This window comes from Numenius arquata, chromosome 16 (assembly GCF_964106895.1).
Source record: "Numenius arquata chromosome 16, bNumArq3.hap1.1, whole genome shotgun sequence".
In the NCBI taxonomy this organism is placed as follows: domain Eukaryota; kingdom Metazoa; phylum Chordata; class Aves; order Charadriiformes; family Scolopacidae; genus Numenius; species Numenius arquata.
In genome coordinates this window covers 11,789,739-11,796,398 of record NC_133591.1, presented here as the reverse complement: position 1 = coordinate 11,796,398, position 6,660 = coordinate 11,789,739, and positions in this window count along the sequence as shown.

Below are 6,660 nucleotides of genomic sequence, written 5' to 3'. Positions count from 1 at the left end.
CGCTCCTCTTGGTGTGGGAGGGAGAAGAGCCAGTCCTCACAGGTGGAGGTGATGTAACTGCATTAAATATAAATAGAAGAACAATGCCTGGGTCTGGTAAAAATAGGTATTTGTTTAAAACAAACAAAAAAAAAAAGTGTGGAGAAATTCTATTCCTTAATATAATTTTGCTTGAATCTTCAACAAATTAATGGGATGTTCTCATTGCCTCTGGAGAGATGCCAGGTGCCTCTAGAATGGCATTTGGAGCCCTCTCTGGTTTATTTCTAATAATGGGTTGAATTAATAATTTCCATTTTGTCCATCTCATTTATTCTCTTGAATGGAAAAGAACTTAGGCTGGTGTGTAGTTGTGACTCGGGATTAAAAGTAAGGAACAGCTGGTTTCTGCTGGGTTCTGTTACCGGTTGTCTGTGTAATCTTGGCCGGCTCGCTCGGCTCTGCCGGCTCGGTTCCTTCATCAGCGAAGAGGAAACTGCAGCCTGTTCCTGCCACCTGAAGTTTTGGGGCGCTGCAGAAGGAAGGTGCTGCCTCTGCAGCCCAGACTGAGCTGTCTCGGTGGAGGGAATGCCTGGGATTCATGCGCCTCAGTTAAATGGTGCTTTCAGTAAGGTGGAGCTGGGCTTCGAAGGCTTCCCTCCTAATAAAGATACGCCTGTATCTTTATTCATTGAAACCGAGTGATTTGGGTGGTTGTCACACCTTAGCATCCAAATCCTCTGCGCTTTTCACAGACCTTGTGGACAGGAAGGACCTAAGAGCTCCTGACATAATCAGCACTCAACCCACTTGCTAAAATCTGCTTGAGAATCAGATTTATCAACTATGAGGTGGAAATGCTCAAAGTACTGGGACTGATGAGCTTCCTGGGATCCCTGCTGGGGTCGGTCATGGCAGGCAGGTGTGTGGTAAGGATTAGATGGTGAGTAATGCTAATATTTCCTCTCATCCAGCTCGGGCTGGGCTACCTTGAAAAACTTTCTCCCTGTTTGACCATATACCCCTTTACCTTCTGGCTGACACCCCACACACAGTGCTTGTGCCCACCTCGGTAGGTACAGAAAGCTTTGGTGGATGCAATGCAAGGAGAGAGTCAGGCTCAAAATCTTCAGCTGTGGGGTACACAGCCTGGTCCATCAGTTCTGGTGCAAATCATAGAATCATCTAGGTTGGAAAAGACCCTTGGGATCATCGAGTCCAACCATCTACCCTACTCTACAAAGTTCTTCCCTACACCATATCCCCCAACACCACATCTAAGCGACTCTTAAACTCACCCAAGGACGGTGACTCAACTACCTCCCTGGGCAGCCCGTTCCAGTGTCTGATCACTCTTACTGTGAAGAATTTCTTCCTAATGTCCAGTCTAAACCTATCCTGTTGCAGCTTGAATCCATTCCCTCTTGTTCTATCACTATTTGCTTGTGAGAAGAGACCAGACACGTCCCCTGTGAAAAAAATGCTCAGGCTCTGGGTAGGGCTTGCACAATGGAGAAGGTCCCTTCCTTTATTCTCCCTCAGCACAGCAGAAAAATCTACAGTAACAATCAGAAAACAGACAATTTGGAACCCTCGCTCCGCTGTGGTGCAGCTCCGTTGTCTCTGGGATGCTTGTTTACGCTGCCCTTTTCCCCAAATACGATAGAGGAAATGCAAGAGGGGAAAAAAAAAACCTCTCCATCCTTTTGAATCAATGCAGGGAAAGATAAATCAGTGCTTCAGCCTTGTCTTGGTACTAAACAGCCTTTCTTAGTTATTTTTTTTCCCAAGAAAAGGATGTAAAACTGATACTGGTATCTACAAAACAATATCCCTGCTTTGTGTTATTGCAATAGCTTCCAATTTCTCAGTCTTGCAAAATTTCCAGCACATTAATTTGGCACAAATGATTTATAGTTGATGAGCAATTAAAGTATAATTTTTTTCAGCATCTCAGGCTTTGTGACTAGACTGCTGAATGATTTCACAAGCTTGCTCTATCACTACAGGGTAGCGGTGGGATGAATTCATGGGAGAAATTCATTCCTCCTTGCAGACCCAGCATCTGCTCTTACTGCAAATTGGAGCACGGCTTCCATTCCCCAGATAATTTTCGCAGCGTATCTTTTGTACAGTCTCTTTGGACCTACAAGAGAGCTTTACTCTGACTTTCAGTGACAGCTTACTCTGACATTACAAAGTCCTTCCAAAATACCTGTTCTGTCTGGAAGCTTTGATGTAGAGTGACGCATTTCTTCGACCTGTCAAGGTATTTCAAAACTAGCAGCAAACAAAAATAAGGTGGTTTGTTTTTTTTTTTCTTTTCATGTTTGGAAGGGTAGCTCCCACAGGCAAGCGTGGTGGAGAAAAATCAGATGAAAGTAACGGCTACAAGGAGTCCTCACCTCCAAATTGCTTAAATGTCATTAGATGACATTTAGCTCACCAGCCTTGATTCTGCTCCAGTGGAGGTGGAAAGAGAACCAGAGTAGCTTCATGTAGACACTTCACCTTTCAGGAAAGGACATGACAGGTATTGTTGTCAACCCTGCTTGGTTTGGGAGGAACAAATAGCATGGAAACGAGCAGAAAGGCAAGGGGAAAAAAATAATTAAGAGATGCAGTTTTCACAGCATAGCTCAGAGCTAGGCTAGGCTGCTCTGCCTGTAAGATCCATCTGGGATTCCCCTCGATTAAAAAAAAAAAAAAAAAAAAATCAAAATGTGCACTAACCAGCATGTGCGACACGATTCTCTTCACTACCACCTAGTGGGAAACTCCTTCATTAACTGCACTCCAGGGCAGCTCCTGCTCTTCGCTCTCACCCTCACCCTGATGGTAGAAACTGGGAGTCGGGGAAGGGGGAAGAGATGGATGACTGGGAAGAAGGACAAAGTCCTGTTTCCCCACGCAGGAGGAGGAACAGAGAGAGAGCACCTATAAATTAAACCCAATATGCCCTCTGGCGTTATGATACTTTCTAGCTCTGCGTCCAGGCCAGTTCTTAATGGTTGTTCCACCTTCGCCTCAGTTTCTCTGAGACTCCCAAAGCTTAACAAACATGGTCTTTGGAGATAAAGAATAAAACTGAGCCCTGAAATCAGCAGCAAGAAACAACTTAGGAAGTTACTCCAGTGTCTCAGTCAAAAGCTAGCCTTTTTTCCCCCTTCCTGGCTCCGAAAGTTTAGGTTGTTCTTCCGATTATACTACTGAAAGTAGGGAAGGAGGCATGAACAAAAAAACCCCAGCTTCCTTCTCTGTAAAATCACATTTTTTATTATAATCACGTATTTATGACAGACTACTAAATTAAAACATAACTAGGTAAATATTTGAAACATTAAAACTATGTATTCAAGCGAGTCCTTTCCCACTGAGATACTCAGGCTTTGCACAAATAACTGAAATCCAACCCAATGAAAACAACATATAAATGACAATTATCTCAGATTTTTCACACGCCCGTGTTCCATTTGATTCTAAGCTCCCAATGCACAAATAATAATCAGATTTGGAACTTGTGTTGCTTTCTTTTCCTCAACCACAGAAATAAGGGTGAACATGATAATAACAGCTCTCATTTCAAGGAGGGAGTGATGTTAATGTCATTCAGGCCAAAAGAGCATTTAGCAGTCTCAGCAGGAAGAACAGTAAAACGGTAAAGAATTATTAAAAGAACCATTTCTATGTGCTTCTTTTGCCAATGGAAATTTTACCACTGCATTCATGGAACTGTACAGGCTCCCTCTGGTAGCTTTTTATCAGAAATATATTTAGGGGTTTTTCCTTCTCTGTGTGCTCCTTGAAACCACATTAGACTGGCTTTATCCCAGCAAATTACTGTATTTTTCATCATGTAACACTTAATAATGTAATTCAGTAAATTAAAACATCAAAGGTAAAAAAGGTGTTGATACAAGAAGTCAGGCTTTGGGAGCTCCAGCCCTCTGATCATCTTCATGGCCTCCTCCCGACCCACTCCAACAGGTCCATGTCCTTCTGATGTTGGGGGCTCCAGAGCTGGATGCAGTACTCCAAGTGGGGTCTCACCAGAGTGGAGCAGAGAGGCAGAATCATCCCTCAGAAGTTGTATTTAAGTGTATATAGGACAATGCAAAGTAGTTGAATGTATTTAAATAATCTTTATTAAACTTTCCATTAAAATAAAATAGAAATCAGATTTCTTGTGATTACTAATTGATATATTTTTCCAAACTGATTTGTTAATGGAACATTGTTCATAAGCCTGCTATTAAGCTGACCAGCTTAGTGTTGTAAAGCTGCTTATGTCTTGTCGGTGAAGCACTGAATTTGAGGGGTCTCAACCACCGTATTAATTACACCTAAGGAAAAGAAGCAATTCTGCAGGAAAAAAATACAAAACCCAATACTGCAAACATAAGAAAACCAAGTGGGTATCACTCGGTGACTTCAAACTTCAAAAGTTTCCCCTGTCACAGTTTGCAAGATCAGGTTAGTCAGGGTGACTTGCAAATCAAGTGATGGTCTGGCAGATTGTTGCAATTAAGGAAATCAACATATACTAAGCACTGTTAATGGATGAAAATGGGTATAAGCAAAGTTCTTTTCTTTCAAATATTCATCCTCGAGGCAAAATGCCCAGGTACAATTCAGTTCCAGGAGAATGCTGTCTGGATTATGGCACTCTACAATTTAGCTCTCGCTCTACTACTAGAATTATAATTTACCTGGTTAAGGCTTTGCAGTTTCCACCCTTGGCCTCTGCTATTCTTATTACCTCACAACTGCGTCTTGTGGCACTTGAAATAATCTGAGAAATAGAACATTGCAATCCTTAGTGCATAAAATCCTTAGGGTATAAAAAAGGGGTACTGGTTAATTCACAGCAGGAGTCTCCTTCCTGCTTCCCAAACATTCAGTCTGACTGCTAGCAAATTATAACATTTAAGAAACACTGGAAAGCTCACTGGTTTCCCACGTTGAAGAACCTGAAATACTTAATGGAGTGCTGAATCATTCACTAGCACAGTCTGGCAGGTTACAGTGAAGATAAAGTCGACAGTGTAGAAGTCTACTTCATGTTTTGTTCATTGTCCAGACTCCAACAGTTTAAAATGGACAATTCTAATAGACCAAGGGAAAAAGCCCTTCAGGATAAAGTGATAGAGAATATTTACCTCCTCTTCAGTATTTGAAAGGTTTCCATATTCAGCTAAGGATTCTCCACATGGCACCCAGTTGTAGCGTTCAGTGAGGTCCTAACATACAAACAGATGTTCATTTCTGGTTTTATAGACTTCAAAGTTCATTGGTTTAAAGACAGGCTGTTCTAAAAGCCTCTGCAGCTGAAGGTCTTCAAGGCAAGCAGAAGCAACACGACTTCTGCGTGCACAAGGAATCCTTGAAACCATACAATATAGACAGATAATTTGTTGCTATGTTTTCTTCTCTTTACAGTTTCCCTTGACAAATATTGCTGTACTTTGTTGAAACTTAATGGTCTGTGTCCTCATCCCCCCTCAAGCGTACAGCAGGTATATATGCACTCACAGAACATAGACTGGGCAATCTTTTAGACAAGAACAATGGTAATATTTTCCATCTTACTTTAGATAAAAGAGATCACCACGCCAAAGACAGGCAGAAATAAGTAACAGAGTATGACAGAATCTGCTCCATCACATATTGCAGGAGGCCCACAATCTGTTGTCTCTGTTTGCAAAAATCTTTGAATTATAAGGATGTATCATGCAAAAATGAAATGTTGTGGTTGGATATCGTAATTACAGTTAACAATTATCGAATTACTGTTATCAGGCAGTATGTCTATCGGGGGGGGGGGGGGAGAGGAAATTAGGAAAATAATAATAAAAAACAAAATGCATGGAAACTATCAAAACATCATTAGGACAATGCCAAAAAAGCTCTTGTTCTTTAAATTCTCTTTCTTAAGAGTATGACAAAAAAAAAAAAAAATCTTCAGAAACTAAAGAGGTCTTTTTATGATAATATTCACATGAAAATTTCTTACATTAAATATTTTTTACACAGACTCCAAATTGTCACTTCTTTTTAGACACGCAAAGAGAGTCTTCTGTATCCATTGGAGCTCTTTTAACTCTCTGCAGCGAGATGACCTGGTGCTCTGGGTGCAGATGCCATCTGAAACAAAAGAGAACAGTTAAGAAGAGTCCTGGTTGGAAGAATCAGCCCCGCAGCCCGACCGCAGCTTGCTGGGCCTGGAGGGAGGAGGGGGTTCAGTCTGCAAAGGAGCTCTGTCCTTCAACTGCTGACTTAGCACGTTGTCGGCAGGAACCCGGAGAGCATGGCTAATGGTGCCCACAAAGGGAAAACGGGGGCCAAGGTCACTCTGCAGCATTGTCTTGGGACACTGCTCAGTTTGGGGACGGTCCCACCAGGCTCCTCTTGGCTTAGGCTTGATGGGAGCGTATAAAGAAAGACAAGTAGCTGCCCCCAGGAAACCCCCCTTGAGACAATAGTTTTAGACCCTTTTGTTGATCACACAAGGAATCATTTGCGTGAGATGCTCATGCATCAAGTCCACATGTGCACATCAAGTTATTCCCTGATTTAGCCACTCAAAGCAGACAGAATCATTCATATATTTTCAGACCAGAAAGGACAATTTAGTGATAAGGACTGCCTAAGAACTGCCCTCAGTGACTCCAGCTGAGCTAC